Consider the following 19,546-nt stretch of genomic DNA (forward strand, 5'->3'; position numbering starts at 1 on the left):
ATAAAAAAAAGCGATTTTTCAGAAGAAAAAGCAGTTTCGCAAAAAAATTGTTTTCAAGAAAAATCAATTTCCGAGAAAAATCAATTTTCGGAAAAAAATTGTTTTTCGGCGAAAATCTGTTTCGGAAGACAAGTTTGGGTTTTCGAGAATAGAGGTTTTCAAGAAAAAATGGTTTTCTAGAAAAATGTTTCCAGGGGAAAAATAATTTTTGGGAAAAAATCTCTAGAAAAAATGATTTTCGAGGGAAACGATATTAGGAAACTGGATTTCAGAAAATAAACAATTTTGGAAAAAAAACGGGTTTTCGGGAAAAGAATCGGAAAGAATGGTTTTCGAGCAATAACGGATAATGAAAAAGAAAATATTTTTAAAATAATTTGTAGAAATTTTTTTTTTGTAAAGTATATATATATATATATATATATATATTTATTTTAAGTTTGAAATTTTGCTTTAAATCCTTTTCAACAAAAAAAAAATAACCCAAAATCCTACTAAATCTTAGAAGGTATACTGGGATTTTGGTCCAATATAAATTTGGGAGTCCAAGAATTTTTGATATCCATCTAAAAATCATGATTCATACCAAATTTCATTTTTAATAGGAATCCTACTTATGAATTCTGCATCTAAACACATTGGTAATCTGTTTTTTTTTTTTTTCAAAAAACAAAATTCGCCTATTAATTTTTTTTTCTTGAGAGTGTTTTGAAGCTCCAAATGCATAGTTAACTAACATATTCTTTTACATTTAGCAAGATATAAACAAACTTTATGCACGGTTGATCTTATCATGTTTGTTTGATCTTATCACGGTTGTTAAATGTTTGTTAGGAAAACTGATCAATGGTTGGAGTCAGATCTTACCTGTCAATAAAAGAATAGTCACATCTTACTAGACTACAGCGCCACTTAGATTTTTTTTTTAAAGAGGGTCCCAGTAAGATTCAGCAACCCATCACAAATTCCAAGCGAAGTGGTAAGGCCGTAAGGGAGTATCCTAGCATTATCATTAAATAAAGGGTTATTTCTCAAATGGACCCTACTTTATGACCAACTTTCCGCGTAGCCCCTTACTTTATCGAAAATACTCAGATGACCTCTTTTGAACGTTACCGTCCACTTGACTGTTAACTTTTCTTTTGGTTTTCTAAAAATACCCTTCTTTTTTAAATGTCCAGTCAATTCTCCCTAAAATATCTCACTCTCTCCCTCTAAAAATATTTTCTCTCTATGTAAAATTTCTCTCTCTCCCCGAAAATCTTTCTCTGTGAAATCTTTTTCTCTCTCTCTTCGAAAATCTCTCTCTATAAAATCTCTTTCTCTCTCTCTCGAAAATCTTTTTCTCTCTCGGTAAAATCTCTCACTCTCTCACTCTCTCTCTCGCAGATCATGTTTTTGCCTACGATTTTAACAGTATCGGCTCCTAGGGCTCTGTAATTTCTTCATTAAATCACGAATCTAAAAACCTAGAAAAGATTTCTTCCGATAAATGTTGGTAGGGTTCAATAATATGTGATTAATCTATAGGTTTTAGTAAAAATGGATATGGAAAGAATAAGGGAAATTTAGGAGGGAGGGAGAAAAATAGTTTTGTCTGAGATGGCTACAATTTTAGCAACAACTTCTTCAAATCTTAAAACCTTTTTTCAAAATGAAACAACAAATATCAAATCGACATTAAAATCCATCTAGACCTCCTCTTTTACCTTGAGAAAGAGACAATGGAATTACTTCAAGAAAACCTGAATCTAAGGAAATCAATTCTAGGTATATGTCATCTTTAATTTCCTCATCTTCTTCATCGAAAAGTTATCCATCTTCGTTGTCTTCCCCTGTAATCAATTATAGAGGAGTATTTTGGATTGAGGAATCTTAACTTCTTCAATTTCCCAATTTCATCACGCAAAACACCAGTGAACGAATGTCCCTCAAGATCAAGCACTTCCAACTTCTCCAGTCCAAAATTTCAACATGAATTTCACCATAAAAATCATTAAATAGCAGAGACAAAATTCTAAGTTCTGAGAGTCTTCCAATCAACTGAGATAACGTCCCTTTCAATTTTCCACCATTACCAGCATAAGTTAACTTGAGCGATAAAGCCCTAACTTCGAGTCACATGAAACACAAAACGAAGAACAATAATCATCTCGAGCAGAACCGAAAGAAAAAACAAACAGTAGATCGATAAGTATAACAACAATTAAAATTTGATCTCGTCGTCACCATCTCATCTTCGATAAATAACACACTCTTCTCACTACTATGAAACCCTAAATCCTAACCAACTACAAATTCAAGTAGTAGAAGTTAAAGAAGAAGAAGACGAAGGTTGCTCTTGTTTAAGAGAAAACCTAAGTTCAATTTTGTGGAAGATGAAAGAAATGAAATATAATTTTGGGCTTGGTTCATAACCATCAATCAGTTGTGCAGAGAGAGAGAAAGAGATTTTCGAGGAGGGAGAGAGAAAGAGATTTTACAGAGAGAGAGAGAGAAAAAAAGATTTTCGGGGAGGGACAGAGAAAGAGATTTTACAGAAAGAGAGAGAGAGAGAAAAATAGATTTTAGAGAAAGAGAGTGAGAGATCTTAGGGAGAGTTGACTGTACATTTTAAAAAAGAAGGTATTTTTGGAAAATCAGAAGAAAAGTTAACAGTCAAATGGACGGTAACGGTCAAAGGGGCCATATAGGTATTTACAATAAAATATGGGGCTATGCGGGAAGCTGGTTATAAAGTAGGGGGCCATTTTGGAAAATAACTCTTAAATAAACAACACCAACACCACGATCAACAAATCCTCACTATTTTCTTCTTATATAAACCCTTCCATTCCTCTCCCTCTTCATCAGAAGTAAAAGCGAAAACCGTGGGAGTTCTTTTACTGAAAGGAGAAAAGAAAGAAAGAAAGATCATCTGACAAACTCTACAATTTATGGAAGGACGATGTTCATGAAATACCAATACACATTCCTCATATTATTATGAGCATTGAAATTCTTGAAGGCCAACATGGTACTGATGTTGCCCCTATCAAGTTTTGGCATTATGAAATCGGTAAAACTTCAAAACTCTATTGAAAAAATGTGCTTTAGTTTTTGTCATGATCAAAATCTTGATTAATTAGGTTACTAACGCATGACATTTGGGCAGATGGTAAAGTTATAAATGTTAAGGAGCAATCATTTGCCGACGACGAGAATAAAACTATAACTCACATAGTCTTGGAGGGAGATGTCCTCAATCAGTACAAGAGCTTCACTGCCATATTTAGTGTTATTCCAAGAATAGTTGATGGTCAAGAAAATGGAAGTTTGGCAAAATGGTGCTTAGAGTATGAGAGGAAAGACGAGAATGACCCTCACCCGACCAACTATATTGCCCTCGTAGAGCAGCTAACTAAAGATCTGAGTACCGAAGTACATGCCAAGGGAGCAGCTTAAAATGCTTACTTGTTAGGGTTTGCTGCAGTAATATTATTGAGTTATGCTACCTTGCTTTTAAGTGGTTGTTCTGTGTGTGTAAATAATGCAGCTTCATGTTAAGCGGCCGCATTTTCATATATTTTATCGTGTTTATTTATGATGTATCTGTTTTAGATGTTTCACTTCTTGTATTCAATAGTAAATGTTTGTGGATTCTTAATTATTTAAGGCTGCTAAGATATGAATGAAATGTCTTTTTATTGGACAAAAAGAAGTTGGTTCAACCATGTTAGATAAACGATAGTCATAGTCTTTATATTCTTCATCTTTATCCCTATTTGAACCCACATCTACCTGGTCGAGCATCATTTTCTCTTGCAACTACCTCGATGTTGATATTTTTCATTATCTTTCATCTTCACTGGGACTAGACATTATCCTCCCTATTTTTTTCTATATAAAAAATTAATGTTCTCTTCGGCTAAAGATTGTAGCATAAACATCATTGGATAGTCGCATTGAATCCCTCAAGATCAAAAGAAGTCTATCAAGTTCCTCTAAAAACCCTAAAACAATAAATACATTTCGTACATGTTCATGATCAAAGAAGAATAAAATATTAGGGAAAAAGATAAAACACGAACATGAAAAAGAGATAGAATATGGTATGAAATGTTAGACATATTATCTCGAGTGTGAGTAAAGATCAGTAGAGGCGATCCAACATTTTTTTTTTAAAATAGAGGAAATAAAATATAATAAAGACTTTGGACCCTAACTCCATTCAAGCGAGAAAACAAAAATCGTAGAGGACCTAGACAATCGTTATCTTCCAATTTTCCTAGTTTGTAAGGGAGAAAAAAAAAACTTTTGTCATCAAACCCAAAGTGCATTCATCCTCAACGCACTCATCGTAGAGGACCCAGACAATCGTTATCTTCAGAGACTGTGAGTACTTCGCTTACCTAGTACAGATGAACTCCTTCATCATCAAACCCAAAGTGCATTCATCCTCAACGCACTCAACTATGGTCGACCTTGGATACTGTAGAATTTCTCCCTTACTGAAGACGTTGATGACCTGTTCTTTGAACCTGTGGTGTGTTCTTCACAAAGTCCCTCAGGCCCTCCAGAATAAAGAAGATTTGAAAACCATATTTTAATGCATGGTAGCTATTCTCTCCACCCCCCCCCCCCTCGGAAGACAGTCTAGGAGACCCTCTAGAACCTATGAATATCCCTCTAGCCCTTTCCCCAAACCCAGAACCCGATAACCCTCAACTCCCAACACAACCATCCTCTCCTGTTGACCAGCCCATCCTCCCTCATATGTTTTTTTCGTTCTACAGGTAAAAGAAAGGACTCTCTAGTATCCTAAAACTTTGCTGACAACGTGTCCCTAATCATCATCTCTCTCCCTCCAGAATAGTAAGGGAGAGAGTCTGGATACATTCCTCCACCACTTCAGATTTTGAGGAAGACCCTCGCACCTCTTCTTTGATGATGATCGACAACAACGAAGCTCGGAGGCTCCTGAAAGACTCTATATCCTTTCTCAGAGTCTGAACATCCAAATAGGGAGGAGAATGATGATGTCGATTAACTAATGTGAAGTCTTGGCCTCAGTAGTTGTATTCTTTTATGTTATTTTGTCCTTCTGTTTATGTTTAGTCGTGTTTAGTTGGTTAGTTCTGTTTGGTTAAGAGAGGTGAGTGCGATTATCGTATCTCTCTCTTACACTTTTGTAATTTTGTCCGTAGCTCCATGGCTGTATAGAAAGCTTTTGCTGCTAGTTGTGGGATAGAGCCCATTTGCTGGTTCGAATGTGACCCACTTCACTCATCTGGTATAAGACATTAGAGTTACTGGGTGTTTTTTTTTGTTTCTTTTGGTTGTTTTGGTCTTTGATTGACATAGTAGTTTATTTCTTTTTGTTGATCAGTTTGTTTATCACCTTGTAGTCTGGCTATTGGTTGCTTCTATTGGTTTTATCTTGCTTTTGTGTGCGGCCATGAGCCACAACATCTCTAACATCTCTATTCTCTCGTGGAATGTTGGGGTTGTGGCAACCATATTAACCGGAAACATCTTTAGAGCCTTATTAGGGAGAAAAACCCTGGTACCATCTTCTTTTCGGAAACCGTAAGCATTAACACCAACAATCACAGACTCCTTAATCTACACAATCAGTTCAATCGCCATACTGTTGAACCAGTTCACAAAGCAGGGGCCCTAGCCCTGTTCTAGAGCCAGGCCATTACGATAGAGATCCTCTATGTTGCCCACAATATGATCTATGCTAAAAGCACTACACTCAGACCCATCAAACGTTCCTTTGCACGGGCTTCTATGAGGTGCTCTTCCAAAACCAACAAGATGGACCCTTAGAAGGTTTTAGCGGCCCTTGGACAGACTAACGTTCACCTTAGGTGGTTATGGGTGACCTTAGTTGTATCTTCCACCTTATTGAGAAGGCTGGAGGAGTGGAAGCGCTCCCATCCTTTGAAGGAATGGTATCCTTCCGAATGAATGTCCTTCGACCAAGATGTCAATGCGTATGATTTAGCGAATAGGATCATGATGACCTTAGTCGGAAGATCATTAGTCCGGTCGAATTAGGGGTTGTAACACTTAGCTAGAAGCCAACTACGATCGTCGGATAACTTCGATAATCCGCGGCTAACATAGACTGGATCCTACAAGGGTTACACATAAGAGTGATGGTTTGAACGGAGACAATTGACTAGTGAGAGATTGGCAAATAAGTGGATTAGATCCATTATTGGTAAGGCCAAAAAGGGTCCGGAGGAGTCCAAACACTTATACACACATCCGGGCTCGAAAGAGAGCCCGAAAAGGGTAAAGGAGGGCCCGCCATATGATGGTCGACCTAAGCAAGGGGCCGGCCATCACATGGCCTGTTAGGCCCTAAGTGAGCCGGCCAAGGAAGCCCATAAAGGGCTATGTTGGTCGGCCACAATAAAGGGACCCTAAAAAGGTGTTTAGGGAAAATACCTTATAATTAGGTTTTAGGAATCCCAGTTTGGGTCAAACACCTATTCTAGGGATTTCTATATAAGGACCAAATTAGACAACCTAAAAAAGGAAATCAAGAGATAGAAATCTTAGCCAACTGAAAAGCAGTTCAGTGTGTTTTTCTCAGAGAGAGAGAGAGAGGGTTGTCTGAGAGAGAGAGAAAAGGAGTTTCTCTCAATTATCTAGTCAAGAAGAAGGAGTTTCTCTCAATTATCTAGTCAAGAAGAAGGAGTTCTTCATCTCAACCTTCAAGAAGGTCCTAGCTGACTCGAAGGAGGGAGTTCAAGTTACACACATGTGTCTCAAGTAGGGGAGCTACAATTGGAGCTTTTATTAGATTAAAGGTAATTATCATTCCATTCTAGTTCATTGATTAGTTTTTGTATATCGATCCTGGCAATCGAGTGTTAAAGATATGATGTTTGAGATTCCGCTCAGAACATTAGATAGTTGTATTAGATACACACATAACCCTTCAGTGGCATCACAAGCCGTTTGCATGAACTATCTTTGACTATAAGAATTAGATTCAAACTTGAATAACTGGAAAATTGTGTTTGAATGGAGATTTAAACATGCTTTTGATTAGATCAATTAGGGTTTTTTGATGAGATTCAATGACCTAAAACACTAAAATATTAGTTTTTCGGAAAGGGTTTCCGAAAACTAGCTTTAGGTTTAAGAGTTTTTTTTATCAAAATCATCAAAATCCATGAAATTGGGTGATGAATTCATCAAAAACAAGACCTAACAGCAGCTTGGATAACCAAAAATAGAAAGAAATGATGGAGGAACATTATAGTTTCCAAAATTTTTGGAAACCCAACTGGCTGGACCGGCCAGGACACGCGTCTGGGACGGACCAGCACGTCTCAGATTGGCAGTCCGAGACCGGGAGTGACACGGACTGAAAATCCCAGTTCGTGCAGGACCGGGATATCTAGTCCGCTCCGGACTAGGAATCCGATATAGAAACGTCTCAGACATCCCAGCGCGTCTGGGATATCCCAGTCCGAGACGGACTAGGGAGTCTGAGACAGACGCGTCTCGGACATCCCTCACACGTCCAGGACGCCCTCTTGGGAAGCTTAGTTGGTCTCGGTCTAGAACCGAGACACTGGACACAAGTCCAGACGCATCCTGGATGCGTCTGGAGCAACCGGACGCATCTAGGATGCGATTGGAAGCATCCAGACGCACCTAGAATGCGAGTGGAGCATCCAAATGCGTCTAGGACGCATCTGGACATGTCCAGAAGGCATCCAATGCAGGATGGCCGTGCCGTCTGTGCACAGAAGCCTCAAGGACGCTACTGTGATGCACCAAGGCATCTCGGACCTTGCATTCGAAATGATCTGTGTGTTGTCCCAACCCGAGACGCGTCTAGGACGCGTCTCATTGTTTTAATACCTCTCAGACTTAGCATCCGAGACGGTACACCAAAGATCCACTGGTCTGAAAGCGTCTAGGACGCCTCTGACCCGACCAGGACGCATCTAGCTAGGCTAGGATGCGTCTGACCGAAGGACAGAGCACTATGGGAACGTGCTCCGGCCTATGACTAGGATGATCCAGGACAAGTCTAGGCTTGACCCGAGACTAGTCAAGAAACATTGACCAAGGTTGACTTGAGCCTTTTCGAGTTTGACTTGAAGGCTTTTGGGCCTTGACCCAAGTGAGAGTTTTTCAAACCTTTTTCTCCCGGTTCCAAGCATATTTTTCCGACATTGACCCGGGCCATCAGAGGGTCAAAACAAATTTTTTCCTGTAATCGATTTTGGAAATCATTAAGGAAGAAACATAATGTGCCTTTAGTTCGAATTTTACGAAAATAAACTTTAGAGCCCATTAGACATAGATATGTCACAATTTCCCACAATTAGCTATACGAAACATAGCAAACCTAGGACCGAATCTAGAATACATACTTTGTTTTAAATTACGAATGTCATATTATTGTATGTATGAATGTATGTGATTGCGTAGATTAGTATACCTTTAGATAAGTAATCGTTTCTTGTTTCTAAGCAGAAGTAAATGTGCCCGAATAATACTTAGAGTGTAGGGTCTTAGAATCCATTGATGAACCGAACGATGAAGTCATGGTTCAAGTGGGAGTAATCAATGGAGGTTCAAGGATATGAATCCAAACGAACCATAGGCGAACAAGAAATAACCTAAAAGATGAGATCTTTTAGGGGTTATACTAAGATTTAATAAATCATTACGCAAGCCCACATAAATTTTTACGTAATAAATCATGATTAATTATGTTAGAGTTCACAGTAACGCAACTTGATAAATTACGTAATAAGTCCCAAATTTTTTTTTGAGTAGAGGCTACCCAGATTAAGACACCTGCTGAGCCCTTGTTCATCGATGGTGGGTCTGCCAAAGCAGGGTGCCATCTTTTACCTCAGGACAATACGGGTAGATCTATGATGAGGTCTACATGTCTAAATGGTTATTCTCAACGAGTCAGCAAAAGGATTTTGGATTTCAGGGCTAAAGGACAATTTGACACTCAAGTGTGAAATTAGTCAACCAAGAATCATAAGAGTATGATCAGTAAAATGTTACTCACCCAAGACGACGAGTTAAGGGCAGTGTCAAAGTACGCTTAATTTCGAAGGAATGGGATCTTAGAATTATATTATTCTTAGGGGACAAAATACAGAATAATATAGGAAAATCAGAATTATGCAGGATAACAAGTTTAAGTCACTTTCGCATTTCTTACATTTAGTTTAATTATGACATCGAAAGACTCCACCAACATACGTTGGCTACTAGAGAAAGAAAAGTAGAATGGAGATAACTTCATTGTTTAGGAACGAAATCTAGGACTCGTTCTCAGATCCGAAAACAAGGCAAGCATCTTAGACACACCTATTCCGATGATCACGAAAGATTTGACTGATCAAGAGGGAGAAAAATCTTCGGAAGAAGTCCGAACCCGTAACTTGCCTTATGTTAGCAACCATGGAACCTAATCTTCATGATAAGTTCATTCAGATGGATGCTTATATCATGATACGACAACTTAGAAATTTGTTCCAAAAAAAGTCGGGAATGGAAAGGTATGAGACTTCAAGGTCAATATTGGATATGCGCCTTGAAAAGGGAAAGCCTGTAGGGCCACATGTTTTCAAAATGATTAGTCTTTTTGAGAAACTAGCTCGACTTGGAGTCGACAATGGCCAAGATTTCGCAACTGATATTATCCTACATTCACTTCATAATGGGTTCAGTTAGTTTAGAATGCACTACAACATGAATGGATGGGATAAATCTTTAGAGGAACTACACGCTATGCTCCAAACAACCGAAGAGAATATCGCAAGAGTTGAGGAAAGAAGTTCTGATGGTTCAAAAGGGCAAGGGATTTAAGAGGGAAGGAAAACAGAAATTCAAGAAGAAGAAAATAAGTAAAGGGAAAGGCAAACAAGTTGCCAAGACCAAAGGTGCTCAATTTGATTCCATGTGTTTCTATTGCGATGACACAGGCCATTGGAAAAGAAACTGTCCCAAATTCTTGGAAGACAAAAAAAAAAAAGAAACCGTGGTTTTCGCTCAAGGTAAACATATTAAAAGTTCATTCGATTAAGTATTTTTTTCCTTTTAAGGTATTGGATACCTAAAAAAATCTTTTCATTATGAATGACAGGAGCAAGTGGGAGCTGAGTATTTAATGAAGAGGAGATGAACCTGTCAAAAGCTAAGGAAGCAAAAGTTGCTAAAAAAGCTCAAGAAGGATCATAGACTCCATAGGCATTACTTTAATTAGTTTTAGTTTTCTTTTTCCTTTTTCCAAACATCGACTCTGTAATGAGATTATGGAAGTAAATAAAATATTTAGTATTTTATGTTGTTCTTAAAGGTGCCTATTTAACTTTTAAACAATCATACCAAACGATTCAATTTAGTTATTCTAATCTGGTCAAATAAATTTGAAAGAACATGGATGAAGCTAAAGTTGCGTGGTCACGTGTCTCTTAACGATAGTTAATCATAGTTCAAACAAAGAAATTTGACAAGATCTCTTATGACAAAACAGAGGTCAATTAATCATTGAAACTTATGTTAGACATGAGACTGTGATTAATGTGACTGGAATAGACTAAATACTAGATTGTAGGAAAAAGTTTTAGAAACTAAACCAAAATCAAGTAAAGGATCAATTTGTCTAAAGATTACGATGAGATCATAAGTCTAAAAGTCATATAATCTTCCAAAAACAAAAGTCTAATACACATCTTCCGACCCACTAAAACCTAGAAAAGCTATAGTGAATAAATGAATCCATACAAGTATGGATTTTAGAAAGAGTTCTAAAACCAGTCTTTTATTCAAAGTCTAAAACCTTTTAGACATAGATTCTTCGGAAGAAGAATAACGGGGTTCTCCCACGAATCATCGAAATAAAATTAGATTGTTGTTCTCGATGATGTCTTATTTAAAAGAAAAGGTCTTTTAAAGAAGACAAGTGGGAGGAAAATAAATATTCGAATGATTTCAAATAGAGCAACAAATAGGAGCAAAGAAGTTACTCTCTATAATGGGAGTAAGGAATTACTCGCCGTGAAACTTCTTAAGGAGTTAAGGAGATCTCTCAATATTTGCTCAAAACCCCGAGTCAGCCCTAGAAAGAAGATTCACATAAACTATAGCAGAACCACTCCGAAATTAGACTGAGAGTCTAAAGAGATAAGATTAAGAGTGGGTTTCTAAACATTCGCAAAGAAATCCAAAGAGTTCGATTTCTGAGAATGATTAGTCTTGTTCGGACAAGAAGGTAAGTGGGAGTGAAACAAGATTGTTTCAAGTCCTGTATGTAGGAACATACTGTGGTTGAGAAGAACATTAGGAATGTCCAAACAGTTAAAGAACTGACTCAATAGGACAATAGACGAGTAAATTAATTAGGGCATCGAACTATATAGCAATAGATCAAAGAGATGAGACTCGTTCAAAAGAGTTTTGAAGAGATCAATATAGAAGAACTCTTAGAGAGAAATTCTACCATCTCTCATGAAAACTGCCAAGCAAGATTCGAAATTTAGAAGTTCTGATGAGCGAAAGCATAACATGAGAGAAATACTTATGTCGAAAACATAAGATCGATCATGAAGACGATTGATGTTTACCCGCACATCTGAGAAATACTTGGAGTATAAAAGATGTCGTCACCCATAAAAATCAGAGAACAGCCTAGAATGCTGGGAGCATCCAGGATTAAGTCTCTGAAAACAAAGACTGAAGAAAGTCATAAAAGCAATCTTCCGAAAATAAAGATAAAAATCTTTTAGGAAGGACAAACAGATGAAAAGGGGTATTCATGCTGGGAGTCATTGCTAACAAAGTAAAATTAGAACTTAGAAAGTACTGGTTTCAGTTTATGAAACTGATATTATCATAAAGCTTATGAAGACGTTCTTAAGCACGATAATAATAAGCGAAGTGAAAACGTAACTAAACTGTCACCTTAGAATGAACATGGAAGATGAACAGTTCTAAGGAATTGGGATCAAGGTAGAGTCCTAAGAGACTTGTAAAATTGAGAACGTAAAGGAGTTTACGCGGTCGCAAAATTTTTACAAACACTTGTTATCCAAAATAAACTCAGTTTTTTCGTCATCTAAATTTTGGTTTAGAATTTAGACGACAGTCCAAAATAATGGAGTGTTCCTGGTAGGTTTATTAGATGCGTGATCTAATGAAAGAGACCTTGCTAAGTGAACATGGAAGCACGCCATTATACTATCCCTAGTTCAGATCATTGGTTGGACAACAATGACTTAAGATGACTAGCATGTAGGGGTGGCAATGGGTACCCCGTTTACCCGAGAACCGAATCGAACCGAATTTTAACGGGTAGGTTCTGGATATAGGTTTAAGATCCATTAAGGAAATCGGGTCCTTAATGGATATACCCGATATGACCCGATTAGGAGGCGGGTCCTAATCAGGTATATCCGTCGGGTACCCGACGGGTAATGGGTACCCGAGAAATATAAAACGTCACCCTTAATTATACTACTCCTTAATCGTCAAAGTTAGGGTTTAGTGTCCACCAAGTCAAAAGTTACTAAAGGTTAAGAAAGTTACTAAAGGTTAGAAAATTTTTAAAGTCTCAAACCCTCTTTACCATGGTGATCAAACTTGAAAGCTATTATAAACCCTAAACTCCTAAAGATGAGTGGGTAGTGGGTACTTTAATATAATTAGAGGGTTCAATTTCTAATTCTTGATTTCTCTAATCTCTTGTACGCACTATCTTAAAAAACATCTTGTGAGAGGTATGTATTTTATTCATTTTGTATTTCAAGCGGATTTTATTTATTATTTATTATATGTTATTGGTTATTTGAATCAATCAAAATAGATATTCCACAATTAATCTGTGCGTTGATTTGTTCAATGATATACTTCATCTTCTTATATATTGAACATTTAGTTTCTTAGAAAGGGGTTTCAGTTAACAGTACCTTATACGTTGGTCTTCATCTATAAATCATATTGTTTTTTTAGAGAGAGAGAGAGAGAGACATACTTCATAGAGATTGATTAAATGACAATGTTTATTTATTATATAGATCAACAGTTTATTGCAGTATTTGTTCTTGATTAAATGAAATATACCATTTTCAATGATGTGCATTTACGGTAGATTTTAATTATCATTATATATTTTTTTATTAAAGTAAGTATCATTTTGGATAACATGTTACCATCCTTCTTTCTTGTCTAGTTTACAATGACGGAAGGAAAAGAAGTAGAAATCAACCCCACAGTGCCTACTAGTGAAGTACCTCCAAACGCTCCGATCAAAAGAAAAAGGAAATCAGAAGTATGGCCTGAATTTAAGGAAACCGAAGAAGGTGGCAAGGTAAAAAAAGCGAAGTGTATACATTGCTCTAGAGTTTTGGGGGTAGATATCAAGCAAGGGACAAGTAATTTGCGCAAGCATTTGCAGTCTTGTGGAATTTTTCAGCGAAAGCAAAAAAAAAGGTCAAATGTTAATACAAGCTAATGACAAAGAAGATGGGTCCATAAAATGTTATAACTTCAAATTTAGTCAAGAAATGACGCGTGAGTATATTGCAGAAATGATTATTTTGTATGAGTTTCTGTTCTCAATAGTGCATTATGTTGGATTTAAGAGGGTGTTAAATTCGATGCAACCATCGTTTAAACTTGTTACACGAAATGCCATCAAGTCAAATTGCATCAAGATATATGAGAAGGCAAAAAAGAGTTTGTATGAGAACATAGGAAAAGTTCAAAGTCGTATAAGTCTTACCTCTGATATGTGGACTTCAGGAGAAAAATATAAGTTATATGTCTTTGACAGCTCACTATATTGATGACAAATGGAAAGTTCAGAAAAGGATATTGAGTTTTTGCACATTACAGGGTGAACGACATACGGCAGAAAATATTGTTAAAGTATTGTCGGAAAAGATGTATGACTGGAATATAGATAGAAAATTAGCTTCCATGACATTAGACAATTGTACAACGAATGATGCAGTGGCACGTGAACTCGTTCGAAAACTTATAAGCAATAGAGTTCTAGTTTTAGGTGGTAAGTTATTTCAAGTGCGTTGTTGTGCTCATATTCTTAATTTGATTGTCCAAGATGGACTTAAAGAAATAGAACAAGTGACACAAAAGGTTCGAGATTCAATCAAATTCATTAGGTCTTCACCACAAAGACAAGTGAAGTTTGAAGGAATATGCATTCAAGTGGGAGGATCTACAAAGAAGTTAGTTCAAGATGTTCCTACAAGGTGGAACTCCACATATATGATGCTTGAAACTGCTATTGAGTTCAGGAGTGCCTTTTCTAGGTATGCTGAAATTGAATATGGGTTTAAATGTAATCCTTCTGAGGTGGACTGGAATAATGCATCCACTTTGTCTGCGTGTTCGAAGGTATTTTATGATGCAATTGTACTTCTTTCAGGCACCAGGTATGTTACTGTTAATCGATACTTTGACATAGCATGTAGTATATACATACAAATTCTTGAGTGGTGTGGATCCGTCGATTCTTTTCTCTCATTGAGGGCCTTCAGAATGCAAGAAAAGTTAGAGAATTATTGGAAAATAACAAGTAAGACTTTTGCTATAGCTTCAATACTAGACCCACGGTTTAAAATGAGATCAATCACGTACTACTTTTCACAAATTTACGGTGATACCTCGGAGGGTAAAGTACTTGAATTTAAAGATGTGCTAACAAGTCTTTACAATGAGTATGCAACACGATATACTCCTTCAGACCAGGTGCCTAATATTAGTAGTGATGGTAATGGAAGTTCAACAACAATTGAAGATAATAATGGAATTGTTAGTTCCTAGAGTTCTTTTGCTTCAAAATTAACAGGATTTGCATATTATCTTGAAGAAAGTTCACAAAATCAACGTGTTCTTACAGATTTGGAGGCATATTTGGCGGATGCTCCTCACCCCATCCAAAAAGGTAAAAATTTGCATGATGAGAAATTTGATATCTTAGGATGGTGGAAATTTAATGCACCTAAATACCCTATCGGGAATGATAGCACGCGATATTTTAGCAATTCCTGCATCTACTGTTGCTTCTGAGTCAGCTTTTAGCACCGGTGGTAGAGTTATCGATAGATATCGTTTCTACGATGACTCCACAAACTATTGAAGCATTAATATGTTCACAAGATTGGATTCGGAAAGACTTAGAAGGTATTCAGTAACTTCAACGTAAATTTAAGTCTTATGTTTTTTTTCCCTTTTTGTTTTATGTATGTTAACTTACTAAACTTCTTCTTTTTTATTAGGCGAGGGGCTACATGCTAAAGAAACGGTTGATTTTGAGACTTTGATAGAAGCTGTTGATGAGTCCAATCTTGGTGAATTGTGTAGAGGAGATAATCAGATTAATACCGCTCAAGTTGATGAACCAAATGATTCTACTATTTTGTTAGATTGACATTCTTATGCAATTTGGTAGATAATTCTCAATTTTTACTTTACTAAAATATAGTATTACTTATGTATGTTGATATCTCTTTCAATTTAAAACATGATTAGTATCTAATATTTTTGTTGTGTTTTGCAGGAATTGGTGAACGTAGATAACATCTTTTGGTTATACTATGTTTTCTGGGGTTTTTTTGAAAGAATTAAAGGGGAACTTGTTTATATTAGAAAAGTAATCTCCTTTTTTTATATAAATATTGTAAAGATTGCTTGACTTTCTAATTATTTGGTGTAGTAATATATTTGTAAATGATATTTTTGCAGGAGTTGGTGGTTATTTTGTCAATAGAACACTACAAGAAAGAAGTCTGATTTTTTTTCGTCAAAGTATAACATGGTAGTTGGAACTTGGAAGATTAGCTTTAACAAAACGTTAAAATTTCTGTTTGTAAATTTTGCACGATCTTTACTCATTCAGTCGTCTGGTTGTTTAATTTGGTAATATGTTACCCATACAGATAATGTTTATTTAAGGATTTATGTGGTTTCTAGTATTTTATATTGTTAATGTTCAAAATGGATATTTTTCGTCAGATTGATGCAAATTCTTTTACTTTAAGAAATGTTTGGATTAGTGTCGTAAATACCCAATGAGTACCCGATACCTGATGAGTACTCGAAAAATTTAAAGGTTCCGGTTCTCGATCCTTCTGTTGAGGTACCGGTACCGGAACCATGAAGAACCGAAACCGCAACAATTTATAGGTTCCGGTTCTGGGTAGTTAGATACCCGAACCGGAACTGACCCATTGACACCCCTACTAGCATGAGTGATTCACAAGATACCGTTGTTTCTTGGGCCATGGGAATAGGAGTATTCAAAGTCAACATCATGGTGTATAGATGATACACTGGAAACCTGCCAAAGTGGGAGTACTTCACAAGTTGAAGTCATGAATTGTCATAACTCTCATTTAAGCAAATTGGAGAGATTTCTCAAAACATGAGTGCTCACTCAGCATATGCAAGGAATGTCAAACTTTGGTACCGTTAAACGTCAGCCGTAAAAAGCGGTTATAAAGGCGGATTACTGGGGGCGACAGGATAGACATGAAATTGAGTGGGAATACAAGAATGGAATATGTCTTCCTGAGTAAAATCAGGATAAAGTATCTTCGGGCCACTTGATGAGAAATAACTGAAAAATGCATGGTCGTGCTCAAATGGATTAAGGGTTAATCATTTGACTTGACAGTTTGTTCTCGGGATCAAGAGAGTCTGATAAGTATGATATATCAGATGAGATATGAAAAGACATGGGAATAGAGCATTGCACTTGTTCTAAGTACAAGTGGGAGACTGAAGGATATATTCCTTCAGTCTGAAGGAATAGTATCATTCTAAAGGAATGTCCTTCGACCAAGATGTCAATGCGTACGATTTGGCGAATAGGATCATGATGACCTTAGTCGGAAGATCATTAGTCTGGTCGACTTAGGGGTCGTAACATTTACCTAGAAGCCAACTACGATCGTCGGATAACTTCGATAATCTGCGGCCAACATAGATCGGATCCTACAAGGGTTACACATAAGAGTGATGGTTTGAACGGAGAGAATTGACTAGTGAGAGATTGGCAAATAAGTGGATTGGATCAATTATTGGTAAGGCCAAAAAGGGTTCGGAGGAGTCCGAACACTTATACACACATCCGACCCGAAAAGGAGCCCGGAAAGACTAAAGGAGGGTCGGCCATATGTGGCCGATCTAAGCAAGGGGCGGACATCTCATGGCTGGTTAAGCCCTAAGTGGGTCGGCCAAGGAAGCCCATAAAGGGCTATGTTGGTCGGCCACACTAAAGGGACCGTAAAAGGGTGTTTTGGGAAAATACCTTATAATTAGGTTTTAGGAATCCTAGTTTGGGTCAAACACCTATTCTAGGGATTTCTATATAAGGACCAAATTGGACAACCTAAAAAAAGAAATCAAGAGATAGAAAACCTAGCCAACTGAAAAGAAGTTCAGTGTATTTTTCTCAAAGAGAGAGAGAGAGAGAGTTCTCTGAGAGAGAGAGAGAGAGAGAGAAAATGAGTTTCTCTCAATTATCTAGTCAAGAAGAAGGAGTTCTTCATCTGAACAGTCAAGAAGGTCCTAGCTGACTCGAAGGAGGGAGTTCAAGTTATACACTCGGTGTCTCAAGTTGAGGAGCTACAATTGGAGCTCTTATCTTTCGGAAACTGGTCGGGATTTAGTTCGTGGGAAAGCGATTAAAGGTAATCATCTTTCCATTCTAGTTCATTGATTAGTTCTTGTATATCGATCCTGACAATCTAGTGTTAAACATAGGATGTTTGAGATTCCGCTTAGTGATGTGGTGTGAATTCACCACATTTATGTCACTTAATTTAAACGAGTTAGTCCATTTTATAATTTTATTTTGATAAGTTATAGATTTTTCTTCATTAGGTACTAGCTATGGAGTTGAACAAGAAAAATGCAAATGGAAGGAAGGCGCTCGAAGGGAAATTTGGTCATTTAGACCAGGGTGAATCAGTAACTTTGTCTAAAAGTCAGTGGACCAATGAAAAGTAGAGCCAACGATGAGTCCAACGGTGAAGACGAGAATCGAATCGGAGTTCGGATGAAAAAGTTATGATAGAAAGAAGTCGATGGATATTTCGGTCTTTGCTGAAAAGTTAGAAGATGTAGAGACAAAGTTACAGGCAGCCCCTTTATTTCTAAGTGAGAAGCCCAAAAATGCAAAAGAGAAGAGAGAACTATAAGTTTTATGAGCACTCTTCGAGAGTATGCCCAAGTCAAATGAGGACCAAGTCAAATTTGACTAGGGTTTTGGGGTCTTTCGAACAAAAAGGAGAAGAGGAAGTTTTATGGAGGAGGCCACCGTTTTGTTGAGAGAGGGGGGTTTGACTGAGTGGTATTTGACTGAGTTTTCATGGGTTTAATAGGGAGAAGGTGGTTTTGGTCTGCTTTTGAGTTTTAAAAAAGGGCGGTTTGGATTAATTTCATAGGGTGGTGTTGGAAGTTTATGTTGGCGGTTTTTGGCTGGATTTGGAAGGAAGATTGGGTGCTGTTTGGTTTGGTTTCTTGAGCTGGGAAATTCTTCTTTCTCAAGGATCTGTTTGGCAAACCAGGGAAATCAAATTTCCAGCTGGAAAACCCTCATTATCGCCTGCTTTCTTCTTGTTCTTTCATTTTTACTTGTTTTCCATCTTGTTCAATTACTCCAACATCATATTATTTTGTGTTAAGTTACTCCTATTAATTTAAGAGGTAATTTCTAAAAAGGTCAAAATAATATTAAAAATGAGTAGAAAAGCACAAAACATTTGAAAATTATTATTCAGGTCAAAAAGTGTGTAAATACTAAAATACCTCTTTTTGTCATTTTGTGTAACTAGATTCTTTTATTTTTCTTTAAACTTTAAATCGATATAACTTTTGTTTGAGACGTCGGATTTCTATAAAAATCATATATTTAGAAATAATTTTTTATTAGTTTTCTAACAAGATCCACTTTCAATACCTTTTTTCAAAAAAAAAACTCAGAAAAAAACGACGTTTTTTTCCTTTACGTTTTTCTGCAAACGTGTTTGCAACAATCTGTTGTGCAAACGTGTTTGCAGTAATCTGTTCTGCAAACATGTTTGCAACAATCTGTTGTGCAAACATGTTTGCAGTAATCTGTTCTGCAAACGTGTCTGTTGTGCAAACATGTTTGCAACAATCTGTTGTGCAAACATGTTTGCAGTAATCTGTTCTGCAAACGTGTTTGCAGCAATCTGTTCTGCAAACATATGTTTGCATAATGTATACGTTTTTCTGCAAGCGTGTTTGCAGATTGTTGCAAACATGTTTGCAGTAATCTGTTCTGCAAACGTGTTTGCAGCAATCTGTTCTGCAAACATATGTTTGCATAATGTATACGTTTTTCTGCAAGCGTGTTTGCAGCAATCTGTTCTGCAAACGTGTTTGCAACAATCTGTTCTGCAAACATATGTTTGCATAATGTATACGGCAAATTGTGTTTGAACAAGTTTATATCTGCAAATTGGATTTGCAAAATTTGATCTTCGCTTTCTTTTTTTACTTTCTCTTTCAA

General features: G+C 36.8%; 1 pseudogene; it reads left to right on the top strand.

Annotated features, from left to right (window-relative positions):
• Positions 1 to 2,985: 2,985 nt before the first annotated feature.
• Positions 2,986 to 3,444, top strand: LOC147544448 (major latex protein 146 pseudogene; annotated as a pseudogene).
• The last annotated feature ends 16,102 nt before the right edge of the window (positions 3,445 to 19,546 follow it).

This window comes from Eschscholzia californica, unplaced genomic scaffold (assembly GCF_041429995.1).
Source record: "Eschscholzia californica isolate CP2 unplaced genomic scaffold, dmEscCali1.0.p SCAF_4, whole genome shotgun sequence".
NCBI classification, from domain to species: domain Eukaryota; kingdom Viridiplantae; phylum Streptophyta; class Magnoliopsida; order Ranunculales; family Papaveraceae; genus Eschscholzia; species Eschscholzia californica.